The 20,903-nt window shown below is 41.3% G+C and overlaps 1 protein-coding gene and 1 non-coding gene across 2 annotated transcripts in view; one reads left to right on the top strand and one right to left on the bottom strand.

Annotated features, from left to right (window-relative positions):
• The window catches only part of HDAC9 (histone deacetylase 9), a 397,896-nt gene that overhangs the window by 84,408 nt on the left and 292,585 nt on the right, over positions 1-20,903 (top strand).
• Positions 6,410-6,537, bottom strand: LOC142159733 (U4atac minor spliceosomal RNA). Its single transcript, XR_012692991.1, has one exon. It is a non-coding gene; the product is annotated as a U4atac minor spliceosomal RNA (small nuclear RNA).

Below are 20,903 nucleotides of genomic sequence, written 5' to 3'. Positions count from 1 at the left end.
TAACAATATGATAAATCTTTTCTTAAACTTTAAAATAACATCATCCAAAAATTGCACCTAGCTGATGTTTACACACTAATTATTTATGTTGTTTTATGGTGCTAGCAGTACTGATCTCACTGGTCAATAGCTCAGCACCAAAAAAAAAAAAGGTTTGTTATTCTGCAAACTGATTGACCATAAGCGCCCAAAACAGACCTCTCTTTCCAGTTAGAGTGAGTGGACAATAGTGTTCAACTCTAAAACAATACCCAGAATGCTTTTCTGCAAACAGAAACATAATTTGCATACTCTAAAAAACATGAAAAACTATTTGATGTTGCTTTCATTATCACAAATTATTTATAATAATGTTGAAAGATTACAGTTGCAATAACCACTTACTAATGATGGGATCAAACAGGTATATTTATTTAGTTTTGCACTGTTAGAAGATACTAAGGGCCTGGTGTGAGAAACCTTGAATCATACACTGTATATACTGTTCATTGAAAATATTTGTGCATCAGATTATTTAATTCAATTGTCTTCTGTCTTCAACAGCACCCTCATAAGCAGGGCTGCCAAGAAGAATTCAGGGCCCGGGTACAACAAATTCATGGGGCCCCCCTCATAGTCAAATAAGCCCCAAAATTTTTTTGCGCCGCCTTACGGCGGCGCAAAAAAAATTAGATGTATGGTCATGCATTCAGGGGCGTAGCTAGCCAAACGGCGGTGCAAAAATTTTGGGAGGTGTGGTCATGCATTTTGGGGCGTGGTAAACGTGCCATTGGGGCGTGGCTAACATAAAAACCACTAGGCTCTCAATCTCGCCGGAGCGTCACAATATGTTCAAGCACTCCTGACTTTCAGGACATCTACCACCACACGTGTAGTATACAAACAATGCAGTGTGTACACAAACAGTTCCAGTCTTGGCCTACACCTTACATTGGGCACAACATTCACCCAAAAATTGATATTGTCCCTACCTAGAATCACAACATTCATTCACTACACTGTGCTGCTCTCTCCTACCTGTTCTTCTCACTTTCTCCACTCGTGGCTGCTGGTTTCTTTAGTTGTGGCTTGGTCCGGGATCCAGAAATGTTGAAGGACCTATTTTGAAAAAAAAAATGGCTACATTTAGAAAATTACCAGCCAGCCCCGGCGTTAAAATCAATAGCACCCACGATTAATAATTAGGCCTTCCTCCAGCCCCAACATTAAAATAATACTATTTACATTTAATAAATAAACCTATTCACTTCCTGCAAACAGCCCCAGCAATACCTATTTCCCGCAACCATCACTGCCATTAAATAATTCATAGTCACATTTAATAAATAGACCTCATTCTCCCTAAACTCACCCCAAGATTCAATAGCCCCCAAACCACCCCATCTTAAATTAATAGTCCCTACTATTAAATTGCCTCACCATCACCCTACAAACAAAATAGCGCCCATTAATTAGCCGCCACCTACCTCACACACACTACATTGCAACAAGCCCCCTGTGCCATCACACACACAATACTGTGCCCCTTCATCACAACTACACTGTACCCCCTTATGCTCACAACTGCGACCTCCATGCTGCTTTTCCCCCTTCTTTTTTACTTTGTGCCTCTCTCCCACTTTTTTTTATTCCTCTGTTCCTCTCTCCCCACTTTTTTCCTTCCTCTGTTCCTCTCTCCCACTTTTTTTTCCTCCTCTGTTCCTCTCTCCCACTTTTTTTCCTCCTCTGTTCCTCTCTCCCACTTTTTTTCCCTCCTCTGTTCCTCTCTCCCACTTTTTTTTCCCTCCCTCTGTTCCTCTCTCCCCAATTTTTTTTTATTCCTCTGTGGCTCTCTCCCTTTTTTTCCTCCTCTGTTCCTCTCTCCACTTTTTTTCCCTCCTCTGTTCCTCTCTCCCCAATTTTTTTTATTCCCCTGTGGCTCTCTCCTTTTTTTCCTCCTCTGTTCCTCTCTCTCCACTTTTTTTTCCTCCTCTGTTCCTCTCTCCCACTTTTTTTTCCCTCCTCTGTTCCTCTCTCCCCAATTTTTTTTTATTCCCCTGTGGCTCTCTCCTTCTTTTCCTCCTCTGTTCCTCTCTCCCACTTTTTTTTTCCTCCTCTGTTCCTCTCTCCCACTTTTTTTTCCTCCTCTGTTCCTCTCTCCCCACTTTTTTTTCCTCCTCTGTTCCTCTCTCCCACTTTTTTTTCTCCTCTGTTCCTCTCTCCCACTTTTTTTCCCTCCTCTGTTCCTCTCTCCCCAATTTTTTTTTATTCCCCTGTGGCTCTCTCCTTTTTTTCCTCCTCTGTTTCCTCTCTTTCCCACTTTTTTTTCCTCCTCTGTTCCTCTCTCCCACTTTTTTTCCCTCCTCTGTTCCTCTCTCCCCAATTTTTTTTTTATTCCCCTGTGGCTCTCTCCTTTTTTTCCTCCTCTGTTCCTCTCTCCCACTTTTTTTCCTCCTCTGTTCCTCTCTCCCACTTTTTTTTCCTCCTCTGTTCCTCTCTCCCACTTTTTTTCCCTCCTCTGTTCCTCTCTCCCCAATTTTTTTTTATTCCCCTGTGGCTCTCTCCTTTTTTTCCTCCTCTGTTCCTCTCTCCCACTTTTTTTTTTATTACTCTGTGGCTCTCTCCTTTTTTTCCTCCTCTGTTTCTCTGTCCCCTTTCTTTATAGTACTGTCCCTCCCTGTTTTCCTCCCCTTGCCTCTCCGTTTCTTTACTTACCTTTTGTCAACTTCTTTCTTTTCTTTTCTGCTCTTCTGTCTCCTCTTCTGTCTTCTTCCTTCCTGCTGGCTGCGGCGCTCCTCACTGACTGACAGGCGTGACTTGATGACGTCACGCCCAGCAGTCAGTGTGAATGGAGGAGAGGAGGGACACGGCGCCGCGCGATCACGTGAGTATTTTTTATTTTTATTATTTTTTTCTTCCAGTTCCCATGAACCCCCCCCCCCCCCCCCCCCCGCGGGAAAAAAAAAATAAAAAAAAGTTTTAAAAAAAATAGCGCAACAGAGAAAAATAATAAAAAAATAAAAATAAATTTAATTAGCAGCGAGGGCCCGGCCCGGGCCCCCCTGGCATGGCCGGGCCCGGGTAAACTGTACCCGCTCCCCCCCCTCTCGGCCCCCCCCCGGCCCTGCTCATAAGTTAAAACAGAGATGTCTATTAATTGCTACCCTGGTGGTTTCACTCACTTATTACCCAGGACCAAATTTTTGATTTAAAAAGTATCTTTATTTGTATAAAGTTACAAAAAACATACAATACATTACATTCAAGTGTACACAGTACACCATGAAACATAAGGTACAAGATATAACATCCTACACTATACATTAAGTACTGCACTAAGCATGCAAAACTTAAACGACATAACAGATTCAAACAAGCAATGGATGTTGAGGGGAAGGTAGGTGAGAAGGGAAGGTGGGGACATCACAGGCCCAAAGCTTAAGTGAGGGCAGACACAAATATAGGGAAGGGTGCCTAAATTAAAGACAAGACCTTACAATAAAGCTTCAAACATTTATGGGGGAATGGGCTGGAGGGGGTACGGGAGGGGTGAGACACAAGCCCAAAGCTTTATTGAATAAACAGACACATGGGGGGAGAAGGAGAAGAGGGAGATAAAAAATCAGGACTGTCAGTGGTGTTATAGTCACTTAACAGGCTGTGGATCAGCCTGCAACAGTCCTGGAAGGGTCATCTTCTCCCTTTTCAAGATGAAACGATTTCTGGGCAAGCCATACAGCTTTAAAGCAGTTCATAAGGCGCGCAGGCCTCCTGGATTGCCCCCAGGGCCTGATCAACCACTAGGCTGACCAGGCTGCAGCCTGGGGCGCTGGGTCCCGGGGGGCGCTGGGCTGTGGGTATTTTTTTTTTTTTTTTCATTCATTTTTTTTTTCGGGATGGTGGGGGGTCGCTGGCAGGGGGGGTGGAGGGCTCGACGATCAAAAGCATTGGTGGTGCAGTGTTAGCAACACACAGCCAATCGCCAGGCTGCCTGTTGCTGTGCAGCAGACAGGAAGCAGGACGTCTTCACTTCCTATCTGCTGATCTGAGGAGAGGAGCGATGCTGGCACAACTACAGGTAAGTGAAGGGGGGAACTGCCCTGCATATCTATAGGGAGGGGAGGGAACTGCCCTGCATATCTATAGGGAGGGGGGGGGGAAACTGCCCTGCATATCTATAGGGGAGGGGGGGGGGGGGGAACTGCCCTGCATATCTATAGGAAGGGGGGAACTGCCCTGCATATCTATAGGGAGGGTGGGGGGGAACTGCCCTGCATATCTATAGGGAGGGGGGGGGAACTGCCCTGCATATCTATAGGGTGGGGGGGGGACTGCCCTGCATATCTATAGGGAGGGGGGGGGAACTGCCCTGCATATCTATAGGGAGGGGGAACTGCCCTGCATATCTATAGGGAGGGGGGGGGGGGGGAACTGCCCTGCATATCTATAGGGAGGGGGGGAACTGCCCTGCATATCTATAGGGAGGGGGGAGGAACTGCCCTGCATATCTATAGGAGAGGGGGGGGGGAACTGGCCTGCATATCTATAGGGAGGGGGGGGGGGGACTACCCCTGCATATCTATAGGGAGGGAGAGGGGGGGACTGTCATGCATATGTATAGGGGAGGGAGAGGGGGAATGTCATACAAATCTATAGGGTGGGAGGGAGGGGGCTGCCATGAAATCTAATCTATAGGGAGGGGAGAGAGGTTGATATGTATGAAGGAGGGCAGAAGAGGGGAGCTGATATATGTGACTGGGGGGAGTTTTTAATGTGACGGGGGGGATAGCTAGCTAGCAGAGTGGAGGTAAGGAAAATAGCTGCAAGGGGGATGGATGCAGGGTGGGAGGTAAAGAAAATGGCTGCAGCAGGGGTTAAGGAAAATGGCTCCGGGGGGTATTTAAAAAATAGAGCAGCTTTGGGTGGGCAGAATCTCATGATTGTGTGGTGGTCACATGGGTGGTCTCAGCAATCACTAGAATACTAAATATTAGTGAGATGGGGCTGGTAGAGGTTTGTATTTGATTGACAGCAAATATTCAGATATTGCTTATATATGCCTGTCCAATGGGGTACTTTTAGCTGGCCATAATGGAGTGTTTTGTTTTAACTAAAGGGCCTAATCATTCAGGGTTTGCATTATAATACATTTTTGCATTTTCAAAACAGGACGCCAACTTTCCAGAAGCCAGCGAGAGGATAACAAAGTTGCAAGAGAGAAGAGCAAGAACAGGTAAGAGACAATGGCACAATCTGTCTAAATTTGAATGCTGGAGAATACACCTGAACATTCATATTCAGGAGTGTTCCTATACACCTATATATTCGGGAGGAGGAGGGGGGGGGGGGGGGCGCTGCGGCCGTATTAGCCTAGGGCGGCCAGAACCCTTAATCAGGCCCTGATTGCCCCAATAGTGTGGGTCCCAGGAAATAATCCCCTAAAATACCGAATGGTATGAAAGGCAAGTTCTGGGCATAGTGTCCTTAAGTTTGTGTTCCAAGGCATCCCAACAGTGCCCTGTGCAGTGGGGCAGTCCGCAAAAAAATATTCGGAACTTTTTCCCTTCTGCTAATGCAGTTAATATATCTGCACAGGTTCCAGGAGTGCATGAATGTCTTGAGAGGCAGACCCCCTTGGATAGCCATCAACGCTGTGTTTTTATGTGTATTAGTCAGCCTCTTAGATGCCACATTCTCACAACACATGTTGTGGCTGTATTAGCAGGGAGTCCTGGAACAGACTCCATAATGTCTTTATCTCTCATGTGCTTGTGAATAATTTTTGGTTTCCACAAGTCTGGTTTAAGTTCCTCCATATGGTGTTCCCTCACAAATTGTCCAACATCCGGGTAAAAACCAAGGTGTAGTCCCATTTGTCCCCAACCTAGGAACCTCCAAAGAGACAGGAGAATAAAGGAGGGCATGGACTTCCCAGCAGAGCAAGTGTTCTTTTCAATCAAAGTCCTGCAGATATAGTTACAAACAAAAAAAGAAAGCCATAAGAATTTTTGTTTTTTCAGAAGTCAGCCTTATAACTGTGAACTAGAGCATAGCTACATAAATAACAATATAATATTTTTTCTTTTTTTCGTAAAAAAAAAAGGTTCCAAAAATTGCACCTTTCTAACTAGTGATGCTTTGTGTTGTTTTACTGTTTTGTAAATAAGAGCTCTGTGCTCCTATCTAGTTTAATTACAGAAAAGTATTGTTGGTGGAAACCACCATTTGTTATTGAAAAAGTACAAGAATTAGACTGTTTCTGATGAAAGGTGTAGTCTGGGAAGGCACACAGTCATTCAAAACACCATATGTAGATGTACCTTATCATTTTCATATAAACTGTTATCTGTAAATGAACCTCATAATTTGTAAACAAATAGCTACACATCAAACAATATAATAACTCTTTTCTTTAACATTCATAAAACAAGGTTCCAAAAATTGCACCTAGCTAATGTTTGCACATTAGTGATGCTTTGTGTTGTTCTGTGGTGTTAGCAGTACTGACCTCACTAGACATTCATTGGTCAATAGCTCAACCCCCAAGAAAAGGATGGTTACTCTACAACCTGATTGACCATATGTGCCCAAAACAGACTTCTCTTTTCAGTTAGTGTGAGTGGACAATAGCATTCAACTCTTAAACAATACCCAGAATGCTTTTCTGCAAACATAAACATAATTTGCATACTCTAAAAAACCTGCTAAACTATTTCATGTTGCTTTCATTATCATACAGTATAGCTGTGAAGATACAGGGTTTTCTGACCCAATTCTACCCACTTCACTCTGGCTGGCCACCCACAGGTGATTTCCTAGGCCAGGGCAGCCTACCCAGTACCTTCTAAGGTTCTTAGTAGTCACTAAGGCAAATGCACTTAGAAAGTAAAGCAATACATTTATTGTAATAAAAACAATCACTAGATTATTACATATACATACTAAATAAATGCCAGGCAGATTTACCACATCATCCGTCCCTTAACCCACTAACTTATGGAGCTACAGTCACCTGGATGTCCTGACATAAAGACCCATGGAGTTCTTCTCTTAGCTGCAGCTGTAGTCCATTGGTAGAGAACAAATATTCAGAACCAGCTACACTGCACCTTGCATGAATTAACTCCCAGAATGAATATCACCTCCACCCCCTGGAGTGGCTCCTTATATCTAGGGTCATATTTCCACAGTGCTTTCCCTTTTATGGGCAAACCCCCGGGCCTCTCTTTTTTAAACAATGGTGAGTCCTGGACTAGGGGGGTTGGAGAGGGGAGTGGAGATGAGCTGTACTTCCACAGAACCTCCCCTGCCAGATTGTAGACCAAAGGTCTGGAGTTATCTTGTGACAACAATGGATACTATTTAGCCTCCCCCCTCACCAGTATCTTGCAACCTGATTCCTACCCATAACCCGCCTGGCTTCACTTTAAGGACAATGAATAACAACCTCACTGCCACATCAACAATATACAATAAACAATATACATATTTGCAATGAGCTACAATGTCCCCTTATCCACATGTAATTAGACACTGCAGTTCTACTCTGTTGAGCTGGGGAACAAAAGCAAGGGCTATAAAAAGTACTTTCTATAATCCACATTATGTGAGAAATGAGGGAGAAGCTGGTTAAAGTGTTATCAAACCCATTTCGTCACAACCACCATTTTTTTTTTTTATTGAAAGCCTGGGAACGTGCTTTCGTGATCCAAAAGTGCCCAAAAAAGGTGCAAAACCATAAAAAAGGGGACTAAGGGATGTGAAAACTGGCCCTTCCTTTAAAAAGAAAGAGGCCCTAATCCCGACCCCTGGAACCCAATGGTCTCTTAGGGGGCAAGGGTCTGCAAGGATCCCTTTAGCCCCTGGGATCTGCCAAAGCTTCACCCAGGGCTCGACAACTAGTCCATCCCCTAGAAGGGAACACCTACGATGGTTTCAGGGGGGCCAGAACCTCAGGGCCACACAGCCCCCCCTAGATCTTTCGGGGATGGAGAAAGTGGTAGTGAAAGTGACAAGAACAGGTAGGAGAGAGCACGACAGTGTGCCAACTGTCCTGAATCAAGTGGGCAGTTCCGAATTTAGGTGACTGTCTTGCTTAGTCAGGATTTGGACAATTGGGAGGTATGTCCGACTTCACACTGTACTGCTTGTGAAGGAAGAAACGGTGTGCACCTAACAGTAGTGCACACAGTATTGCCTGTGTATTTGTCTAAAATGATAAGCATGTTACATCATGTATCCTGGGCCCCTGAGAGCCTTTATCCAGCTCTGGAACAGGATGTCAGATTGAACCTAGTGGTCTGCTCCTCCTCCTAGTACCAGCCTTAATATTATATGTTTTAGGTTAAAGTGCTAGGGAGAAGAATATATAAAAGAAAATGCAATATAATGTGAGGTTTGTTTTTTGTTGCATTATTTATTTTCATTATTTAAAATCTATCATTTATAATAATAAAGTATTGCTGGGTTAAGCAACACTAATATAGTAGCCTCTTTTTATATTGATAAATATATATTGTACCGAAAACCACCCTAATTATGGGCCAGTGCTGGGTGCTTGCCCCCCGGGCTGAAGTCTGCTAGCCAGCCCCTGGTAAGATAATCCCCAAACAATATGTAAATCTACTGACAGGGTAGTAAATTAGGCCCATTCTGAAACACCTGCCTATTGATATCCCCTGGACAATTTCTACCATCTCTGCCATGGAAAACTGTAACTTTGTTGGAGTTGTCATAGGCATCTTGGGGCCTCCTTAATACGTGCCCTTCTCTCATGGATGCATTTTCTCCCAGCGTATTATTATGTATATGCTTTGTACAAATACACTATTTTATGTTAAGCATAACAAACATTGTAGAAAAAAATATTCTTTAACAAAGAAATCACTTTTCCTAGGAAGATTTGTTCATACAAAACAAAAGATAAAGCTCATATTGTACATCTAGGAATTGTAGGCAAGGATATGTAAATGCATACAGTCATTATTGTCATAGGGCAGTCCCAATTTCCAGCACACAAAGGCAGAAGGGTCATTGCCTTGTGGAAAATGAGTATATAGTAAGGAGGTTGGGACATAGCTTGGGTGGGTCAGGGGTGTGACCCAATTTTATAGTGGAGAATGCTGGAAGATATGCAAATTAGCTCATCATTATTTCTTTGTGCTTCTTGTAAATTATTTAAATTGTAGACTATTTAAATGCAAATCAACTGCATACCTCCGAACATGTCTGTCCCCAGCAGCGGGACAGGGGGCATGGTCCTGTATCAATGGGGTTGTGGCCATAACTCAACAGGGGTGTGGTTACGTCCCCAGAGGACTGCGCTAGGCTGTCCATTAGATACCTTCCTTCCCCCAACATTCCCACACACAGGACAAACATGTCTTGGTTCTTGGCCTTTTGACTAAGATCAAGTGCAGTTGTGCAGAGCTGCTTTGAAAGCCTGGGACAATTGTGCCTCCAGAGTAGTGACCTGAGCGTACCATAAATCACAGGTCAGAAGACCATAATACAGCGATCACATGATTATGTTGGCACCCATGCACTTTTGATCACTTTCTTTTAAGCACTGCTACATTCTTTGACCTGGCTTTTTGACTGGGTGAGAAAAATTTTGCAACCAACCCAGCCATTAGGCTGGGGCCGTATCCACTCTGCACTATTTATTTTTCTCCACAGTTGTCACTTTTACTTTTATGTTTTCACGTTTTTGGATTTTAGAGTGCAGGTAGTCTCTTTTGGGCCCCGCTTCTGAAAGATCTCTGGGGGGCTGTGTGGCCCTGAGGTTCTGGCCCCCCTGAAACTATTATTGGTCCTCCCTTCCGGGGGTTGAACTAGTTGTCGACACCTGGGTGAAGCTTTTGTGGATCCCAGGGGCTAAAGGGGCCCCCCTAGCCTTGCGGAAAAGGGGGTCTGAAGACCTTTGCCCCCTAAGAGACCTTTTGGTTCTGGATCCGGGGACTAGGGCCTTTTTCTTTTTTAAGGCAGCGTCATGTTCAGCATGCCTTACTGCACATTTTTATGGTTTTGCACATTTTTTTGGCACTTTTGGATCACGAAAGCACGTTCCCAGACTTTCAATAAAAAAAACATGTTTCTGAGTGTGACAGCAGGATAGAGCTTTACATTGTGGACTGTCCCGCTGAAATCAGGACAGTTGGGTGGTTTGCAACTGCCACAAAAATGTGCTTCTTCCTAAGTATTTGCTTAAAACTTAAAAGTTTTGGAATAAGGATGGGTGTGAGCAATTGGTAAACCAAATATTAGTTGTCTGCACAAATGTGAAATGCCAGGCTTTGTACATACTGCTCTAGCAATGTTCATCCTAAAAATCAGGTTCATTAATACAAATGTACCTTCTTCAAAATACAACCAAAGCAGTAGCACAATTGTTTCTGTAATAAGAATACATTGAAATAGGAAATGGTGCTTAGAATTGGAAATTGTTTAGAATCCAAGAACAGGTGTTGAATTTCTAAAGAAATGTTCTCTTTTTCCTGAACATTTTTTAGTGCAATATTCATGTACTGATTATCTGTCTCCAAATCACTGATATTCAAATAGTGTTGACATTTTCTGTGTCACTTTGCTGATCTCCAGTTGAAACATACTACTCTTGTTTAGCACCATATGTGTTTCACAGTTCATGCAAACTGTGCACACATCAACTTCTATAAGACATCTAATTCACATTTTTATGGACTTATTTGGAGAAAACACTTTTTATCTTTGAGCTCTATGTACCTGTACAATCATTTTAATTTAAATTGTCATATGGGTCTAAAACAATATTTATGGATGAGGTGTTTTAAAAGTCTCATTTACTTTCGGTTTAACACATGGGAATAAAAATATAAAAAATGACTGCTGTCATCACAGTAAAGCCTCTTACCTGTGAACTTGGTGAACACTGCATATAGAATGATACTGTGTTAACACTTATCAAACAAGTTTTATATCAGTCTTTTGATGTTTTTCTCATGTTACATAAAAGGGAATGTGAAATGTCCCTTAATATAATTAAATAACAGGATAAGTGTCAATAGGCTGAGAAGAAAAGACTTTTAAAAAAAATAAAATAATCCTCCAGCATTTCAAATGGCTGAAGTGAGACAAACAGCATTAACAGAAACACTTTCGCTCACATTCTAAGCCACTGTTGGATGTTACAGTGAAAGCTGCTGATAGTCCTTAATTAAATTAAGAAAAAAACATACAGATAAAAAAATAAATAAATGTTATATATCAGAAGATGGAGAGGCCTATTTATTGAAAAGCAGTGATAACAATGATTGTCTATTGCTGAAATAAAATGTTTTATTACAGCCATTTATCAATAAATTATATTGTTGGGGATTGGCGGTCGGCGATACTCACCCGGATCGGTAAGACTTACCTTACTGCTTTGCAAGGCCAGTCTCGGGGGAGGTAGACGTGTGTGACCCAGCATGTGCAGTGGAATTGAAAGCTCAGATTTAGGATTTCAGTTCCACAAATAAATAGCTTAAAAATACATACAAGTATTTCAACTACTGACAACTGAAAAAATATTTAATGAAACAATAAAGCATTTTTTCTATATATTTTTTTTCTGCTGTCGTCAATCTGATTTGGCAATAAGAGAAGTATTACAGTGGTACTTGTACCACTGCAACCCTTGCTAAATAGGCTTCCCTATGATCTGCATAGGACAACTACTGGTGGAGACCTGGCAAATCATACCCATTGATAGAGAGGCTGAAGCCCTGTCGCTGTCAAAAAATTTTTTGCCTGCCATAGGACTTTCCGCCTTTTGATAAGTTGACCAGAAAATTAGATACAATGCACCAGCAGGCCTCTCATTATGTAATGGTTACAAACTCCTTTTTATTGTGTGATTATATTTTAATTCTGTTTTTCCAATTGCCACAGCTTATGGTGATTTAATTAACTGGATTTAAAGTGAATTTTCACCAGAGTTAACCACGTTAGACCAGGTTGTTGTTGCTAAAAAGTGTGAAAAGCTGAAATAGAATATTAGCTCACTGTGAACATGAGATAAATTGTCAGGATTGACAAAGATGTGTATTTATGTTATATTATGAAACATCACAGGACCTTCCAACCAGGGACCTGCTCGCAATATTTGTTTGTGGATGTGATTGCTGAGAAACTATATATGCTCATATGTATTACATATTTTTCTTAAATAGATCTGTGCTCATGAGCACATAGTTTTATCAGACAAATAGTCACCTTCATGTGAATACATTGACAGCAATTTTATAATAGATTGAACGATTGTACTAAGCATCCCACATTGGATGGTGACTCTCCCATTGCAGTATCTATCCCTACAGGGTTCTGCAAAATACCAGAGCAGCTGACCACTGGAAAGAGGGTGTAATTATGCTTGTATGAATCTGGATATCACTGCATAATTGTGCAAATAAAATGTACATAGCGCTATGTAAATAATAGGGTTCGTAAATGTCTACAAACAGTTTTATTTTGCTTGATTTCTTTACATTTTGTCTTGCCTAAGTTCCTTAATGAATCAGGCCTTATATGTTTAAATCAACACAATAAACTGCATAGTAATGTATTGTATGAATATCAAAGAAAGGTATGTCAAAAATATCTTCAGAACTGCAATAAATAAATGTGCTAGTCTCTGGCATTTATCCAATGTATTATGCAGGGAAATGAACCTGCGTCAGTGCAGAAGAGAAAGCCAAGTTTTACGTTGTCTAACAAGATTCTCTGTATAAACAAGCAGAGAAAGTAACGTCACAGGTCTGCTCCTGAAGAACCACAAAGAGCTTAATCATTATACATGAATGGAAAGCACTGATTTTATTGTTTCTTCTCACTAAAATATGGAATATATATTCTAATGTTACACTGTCAAATTATTATTCTCACAACCTATAGCTTTATTAGGCAGAATATTTAACGATTCTTTACAGGTTCACAAGTTCTTATCATATAACAATATGTAGATCATACTGTATACAGTGTCATACTGGGAACATGAAAGGCCACCAGGGGAATGCAATGGTAGTGGCCGCAAAGCACACACTGAAGGAGCATGACCGGCCGCCAGAGACGGGTCAAACCACTATATAGGGCATTGTGAGCACACAGAGCAAAGGATTTTTCCCATTTGGTACTCCGTATGCCACTGTACCTCCTCAGCTCTTCGTCCATTTAAATGGCTTTTTTCAAGTACTCCACTTCCGGTCTCAAGGTATTGAATAAATCATCACATATGGCAGACAGCAGAAGATTTGAAAACAACAGCTCAAGTGTAAGTAACAACACAGTGCTGACAAGCTAAAGTGTCGTCCGTATAATTAACAAGTACCAAAAAAAAAACTTAAAAAAATGTATTCAATTAAATAAGTTAAAACATGTACTTAACTAGATGAAAGTGATTGTAATCTCTTGTTTAATATTAACTCTCGTGGGCCTGAGTCATTAAGGAGAACAAAGCATAAGGAGTAACTTTGCACCTGGGCAAAACCATGCTGCATTGGAGGGGGAGGTAAATTTAAAATGTGAGGACAGATTTATAGTTGGGATAGGACACGTCCTAGATTAACTTTTACATTTCAGTGTAAAAATAAAACCATCAAGTATTTCTGTGCTAGATGAAAAATCAGCCAGTATTTAACCTATGTGCAAAATAATAAACTAACTTGCACCCCTTGCATTGTAACATGGTTTGTCCCAGATAACATTTACTCCTTTTTTTGCTTTACTTTCTTTAATGACTCAGGCCCCTTGTGTCTTCTATTTTCTGATGTCTCCAGTGCAGCTATGAAAGCAGTGCAGGGAGACCAGCCTAGAGTCTGATAGGGGAGAATGATGGCAAGCGAGGTACAGCAGCAGAGGATGTCTAGCAGAAGGGAAGGACAAAGAGTTTGAGGGGCCAGTGACAGCATGGGGTGACTGGTAGCGGTGGCCAGTGTGGCAGCAGGGAAAAGGAGTGTGGCAAACGGGGTACCTGGAAGCAGGGAAGGCGATACACAAGTCACCACTGTATATTAACCCTTTACATACACCAGTCCCTACTGTATAATAATCTTTTACATACATACACACCAGACCTCACATAATGTTAACCCTTTACATACACATACTCAGTCTCCTCATTATGTTAACTCTTTAACATGCACACCATTCCCTCAGTATATTAACACTTTACATAGACACACGCCACTCCCCACAGTATATTAACCCTTTATATTTAGACAAACTAGTCCCCACAGTCTGTTAACCATTGGATACACACACACACACACACACACACACACATACCAGTCCCCACAGCATGTTAAACCTTTACATACACAGACCATCCCCCACAGTAAATTGACCCTTCATGTACACAAGTCCCCAAAGTATATTAACCTTTTATATATACATCAGTCCACAGACACACAGTGTATTAATAATCACACTTACCTTATCTGTAGAATGGTGTGGGAATTTGCTTCCAATATTTATTGGAGCTGTGGGGCTGCACCTCACCGAAGAGGATGTTTGTTGGTTTGTTGTGAACCAATAATGTGACACTTATGTCTAACCCTTGGGTGCTTTGGTCAGGTAGCCCTGCTGCTGCAGGGTCCCAATAATGCTACTTATATGAGTATTAATAATAGTTTTTTGGTGGGAGTCCCTCCTCTGAGACCCTCCCATTCGTGGTTTTTAGTAGGGTCTTGTCACTTACATATATTTGGGACATCTATTCAGATCACCTTTGGTGCTGCACATTGGCTCAAATTGAAAGCTTTAGCGTGATAGTAGAAAACCCCTTTAACATTTAAAACAATTGCACTGAACTTTTGCATCTCATTACTTTATAAACTTGATGAAAAGATTGACCAAGATTTTCTAGACTTTAGAAAATCAACTTCCACTCCTTATCATTTGTGTCTTTTTATTGAACATGTGTTTTCACACTCTGTGTTTGCATTGAAGGCTGTGATAGCTAATAAAATGACAAAGTGTTTTGTGAAGCAGGACCCGCAGTAACATTTTTATGCCCAGCAATAATGTTTTTTATTTGCTCAATGATAAATGTCACAGCGTTTATAGGACCCAAGAGTGGCTAGTTTTGAAGTGATTAAAACATGAATAACACCTCTGTTATTGTAACAATGTGTGAACACCAACTAGTGTGCCAAACACCAGAATCCAGGGGAGCTGGCAGATTGTTTTATTGGACTTTTATTGGTAATTCCTTTTTTTTTTTTGCTGAATTTAGTAATTAGACCATGTACATAATAGATTATAATGTTATATTATTATCCCTTATTGTTGTCACTAGCAACCACACCAGGGTCCGATGTGATCCAATATGCTACCCAGGTTCAGGGCCTCTTGGTTGCTATGTGAGCACCAGCACTGCCTCTATAGCAATTATTGGAATTATTAGTGCACCTACAATAATTCATATCCATTATCTATTATCCAGGCTTCTCGAATGCTTCCGCATGTCCGAAGGGACTGGCTCACTTTTTGCCCTCAGTTGCTGGAATGCCTGAATCCCCTGCCCGTGGTCTTAGGAAATTGCAAGATAAACTAGGAAACTACTCTATTTGAGCAGTAATACTAAATTATGTGAAGTGTTATTGGGGCATATTTAGCAAGGACTGCAAAATATCAAAAATAGTTTTCAATCCTTATCGCGTCGATAAGAATTGAACTATTTTGGGGGATTTACAGGAAAAAAATGATTGATAAATAGGCCCCATTTAAACTTTGTACTATATGCAATGTCACTTAATTTTTACTGTGACTCGCAGTCTCCCTGTTGATGACTTCATTTACCTGCAGTCTGTCCTAGGAGACTACTGGATAGTCACTCAGAGTTTGTTTTCTGCTGTAGCCCAGGTTGATGCAATATTAAAAAAATGTCCTCTACCTGAGTTCATATACATAGATTTCCATGCTGATATCTATAATCCATTTTCACATGGGTAGAGGGACATAATAAAAGTTGTCTGATATCCCGTTCTTAATATGACAATAGACAGAGGGTGCGTTTGCCCATACTAGATGCCTGTTATCTGGTATGGGCAAATGCACCCTCTGTCTCAGGTGATTTTTACATATGTTTGTTGTATATTAAACTCAATTATTTTTACCTACTACACTAGATATTTTTATACCATGTACACGATCTGTGGCTATGAGAGGAAGTGAGACTGGATTCCTCTTATAAATTGTCTGTTACGGGAATCCTGATTGATGACTATACACCTGACCCATATGTGAACTGAAGATTACGTTTGAGTTTTCCACACAAGCACCTGCTACGGGAACAATAACAAATTTACAATTGTAAGTTTATTGTCATACTAAGAACGGGATGTCAGACAACTTTTATTATGTCCCTCTACCCATGTGAAAATGGATTATAGATATCTTCGTGGAAATCTATGTATATGAACCTTTGCTGCAAGTGATTTTATTTATCTATTATCAAGCTACATAGATCATCATACCATGGTTCAAGTTATCTTTCTTAGTTAATGAGAATCCAGTAGTGCTGAAAGTATCCCGATTACGTTTGTTATTTACTTTCCTTAATGACTCAGGAGTGTATATACTTTTCACACAGGGCTTATTTGGTTGAGTATGTGATGACAAAGTAAAATTGGTTATTTGTTATATGTCCCATGAGATTAGATTTCTAAAAAATATAGCACTTGGTGAGAACTAGGTGATTATTATGTCCTGATATGTAAAACCACAGATTTGGAAGAGTGTGTTCTTTCTTTGTCATGTGACGGTAGCCTCGCTTTGCTGGGCAGCACGGTGGCTAAGTGGTTAGCACTTCTGCCTTACAGCACTGGGGTCATAGGTTCAATTCGCAACTATGGCCTTATCTGTGAGGAGTTTGTATGTTCTCCCCGTGTTTGCGTGGGTTTCCTCCGGGTGCTCCAGTTTCCTCCCACACTTCAAAAACATAATTGTAGGTTAATTGGCTGCTATCAAATTGACCCTAGTCTGTGTGTGTGTGAAATTAGTGGCGCTATATAAATAAATGGTGATGATGATGATGGTCCCCAGTATTTGGACAGAAATCCCAGACACAATTAGGTTTTTGGCAGGTGAACACCAGTATAATATGAGGTGACCATACAGAGCAAGAGAAGTGTACTGTACAGTTCGTCATTATTTAGAAAAGTAGGGACTTTATTAAGAAAAAAAACTTCCTGGGATCAACCTGGATCAATTCACAACCAAGTGATTCACGGAAGCTTATAATTCCTGAGTCGCACTTCTGCTAATGTCACAGAATGAATGACCATGGAGCTACAAATAATTCACTGAGTCAATGTGACACATAAGTAATACGTTTCTCTAACTACTACAACATCACTTCTGCATTTTGGCATCTGTAAGTTAAAGAGGAACTTAAAGGTGTTATTGTATGTTTCCTGGTGTACAAAAGAAAAGGCAGGGTCACATCTAGGTACTAATTCCCATTTTCTGATCTGTCGTTGCTTCTCTGCCATTATATATTTACCAGTAAAACATAACATACAAATTGCAATCTTTGAAGCACACTTGAAGAAACAATGCAGGACGGCAATGGTGAGTCTTATTATTTGCATTTTCAAGACACGTGTATGTGATAAAGAACTCGGTGGCATTTTTTGGTGACTTGAAACAACATATTTTTTAATAATAAACATAAATACTATTTTGACCATTACTGTCCTGTAGGGCTTTTAATATTATGTTTTCTGTGTTCAATTCACCTGTTATTTCTTGTGCTGGGTAATTGTCTTCCGGAGAGAGCAGTTGCCTTTTTGGTTGCATTCATGTTCACAGTATTGAATTGGGTTTCTATTACATTACATTATTTGTTTGTAGATGCCATCTACGGCTTTTTCATTTAGTAGCTTTCTGCACCATCTGTGTTCTTTAGTTATATGATTATATCAGCAGGCAGGGTTATTTCTTTCTTTTGCCCTATGATATGACACAGCTTAGCTGTACTTCTCCATTGGATGCAGGGGTCCAGATAGCATTGTTGTGTCACATCACAGTGTAACAAAAATGATCAATTCTGCTTGATTATATGAATACATGTTTAAAAAGCATGGAAGGAAGCTAAAAAGAAACGTGAATGTGTTTCGTAAATGAAAATGATCTTAAAGTGGAACCCTCTAAGCTAAATAATAACGCAATATGTTAATAATAATATTGCATGCTTATTATTGTTTTTTGTACTCTGAATGTTAAAATAGGTCATAGTTATATGGTGGTATTATACAATTATTGATTCAATTTTAAAGACACTATAATTTGAATATTATCGATCATTCATATGATTGGTCTCTATGAAGAGCTATGTCCTTGTGACTTTTCACTTAGTTACAGAACTCCATAAGGAGCACAATAAGTGTTTAGTATTTGCTTGTTTCTGATGGGGCTGATATACAATATTGTCCAAGGACGGACAACTGGTGAACCGGCGACAAGGTCATGGGCTCCCAAGGGTCCTTGCTGCACTTGAGGGGTGTAGGCTAGCCTGCCTGATCCAATACTACAGAAGAGCTACAGTAGCACAAATTTAATGCTGTCTATGATAGTAAGGTGTTAGAATACAGCGCATCACTGCTTGCTGTGTATGGGGCTGTGTAGCTGCAGTCTGGTCAGAGTGCTCCTGCTGACCCCTGTCCACTGCCGAAAGCATCTACAATGTGCACATGAGCGCCAGAACTGGAGCAATAGAAGAAGGTGGCCTGGTCTGATGAATAACGTTTTCTCCTACATAATGTGGAGAGTCTTGTGAGTGCGCATCGTTTACCTGGGGAAGAGATGGCACCAGAATGCACTATGGAAAGAAGGCAAGTTGGTGGAGGCAGTGTGATGCTCTGGACAATGTTCTGCTGTGAAACCTTGGGTCCTGACATTCATGTGGATGTTACTTTAACATGCACCATTTACCTAATAATGCGCTCTGCCACACTGCAAAAATTGTTCAGGAATGGTTGAAGGAACATGACAAAGTGTTCAAGGTGTTGACTTGGCCTCCAAATTCCCCAGATCTCAATCCAATCAAGCATCTGTCCAAGCCATGGAGGCCGCTGTACTTGCTCGGATTTATTAAATTTTGTTGTGCTTGACATTTTTAAACATTTCTGAATTCCAGGCACTCCGCTGATTTGTGATCGTGTGTGTATATTGTTATTGGCTTAGCATGCTTGGTATACTGCAAGCTACCCGTAGCCAATTGACCTTCACTTTACCTCAAGTAGGACACTAGTTATCTGGAACGGCTTACTTTCCCACTCGGTCTGTGGAGTAGGAGGGATGCTACACAGTTTATCTAGGTTGCTTTCTCACTGTCAGCAACCGACTGTTACTGATCACTCCTATTGGTGTCACCTTCCATCAGACTCTTGCCAACTTGCAAATGTCAATTGTGCAACAGTTGTAAGAGGATTCGGCTGCCGTCATCAGGCTCCTTCACCAGCACCTGGAACCGCTTACTTCTGGGTAGCTGGTATAACTCCTGAAGTGCCTCTTTACTGTGGACTGGCTGGAACCTTCTAACCATTACATATGGATTCAGGCTGCTGAGTAGCAGGAAGAGACGCTGGGTTCAACACAGGACAGCCGGGGAACAGATTACAGTGTAAGCTGTTATCTGTTGGTCACAGGAAACAGCAGGCAATAGGAGTCAGGCAGAATTTTCAAGCAGTGATATTTATTGCTCAAGGGTCCTGATAAAGACCTTTACACACTAGTTGAAGGCACTAGTGTTCATCCAGAAGTACAGATGGTATACATATTACATGGAATACAGAGCTCTTTATATACTCTTTTACAGATCTAACCTGGCAGGAGGTAATCCAGGGAGAGTGGGGCTCAGGCTCCTCTTCACCCCTGGTGCCAGGATGTCTAGGATGGGAGATTTATCTTTAAATCTCCAACCTAAGGGCACTTCCAGGGATCCTGCCCTGGGGTCTGGCTTTTCCTTCTGGCCGAATCTGGCTCGAGGGGAAAGGCAGCCAGATCCCAGGGCAGCAGTCCCCAGCTGCCGCTACCTGGAGCTCTCTGAGCTCTTCACATATATATATATATATATATATATATATATATATATATATATATATATATATATATATATATAACATTTTGTTCACACTCCCAGCACCTTGCAGCGCTTTGATTGTTTACTTATCAGTGCTACAGTGCCAACACTAGATATAGATATATATTTACTTCAAATATTTAAATACACATTTTTACCCCCCCCCCCCTATTCAATGCTGCGGCTCTCCCGGGTCCACAGCGCAAATTCAAAAAACCTTTATTAAATAAAATTTTGATCATTATTTAATACAGACGGCACCCAGTGCTGATAATGGGTAAATTAACCCCTCAGGCGCCGGGTATTAACCATACATTGTACAAAGAAATCACATATTGTCAGTTATAAATGACACAGAGATATACCCGTTGCCAGCCATACATAAGACTCCTTCATTGCTAACTGTATATTGCAGAGAAATAACCCCCATTATCAATCATATTGTTTAGATACTACCCAGGGCCGGACTGGGACTAAAAATCAGCCCTGGCATTTAAAACACACAGTCCCACCTGCTGTGGGATCCATGTGCGAAGTGGCGTTGCTGGTGCAGTCCAACATATTAAGCAGCAGCACAGACTTGTGTATCACGCTTTGTCTTCTGCCCACCCTGATCAATTCCCTTGTTGTGCAAATCAGTTTGCTTGAATTACAAAAGCATACTGTTCCGACTGTACGACTACAGAAAACCTAGGGCCTGATTAAGGGTTTCGGTCACCATAGGCAAATACACCAAGAGCGCCTCCCTACCCCCAACCCCCCCCCCCCCCCAATGTTTAGGAATACTCCTAAGTATAAATATTCCGAAATTTTCTCCAGCATT

Source organism: Mixophyes fleayi, chromosome 5 (assembly GCF_038048845.1).
Source record: "Mixophyes fleayi isolate aMixFle1 chromosome 5, aMixFle1.hap1, whole genome shotgun sequence".
NCBI lineage: Eukaryota > Metazoa > Chordata > Amphibia > Anura > Limnodynastidae > Mixophyes > Mixophyes fleayi.
This window is presented reverse-complemented; position numbering and strand designations above follow the sequence as displayed.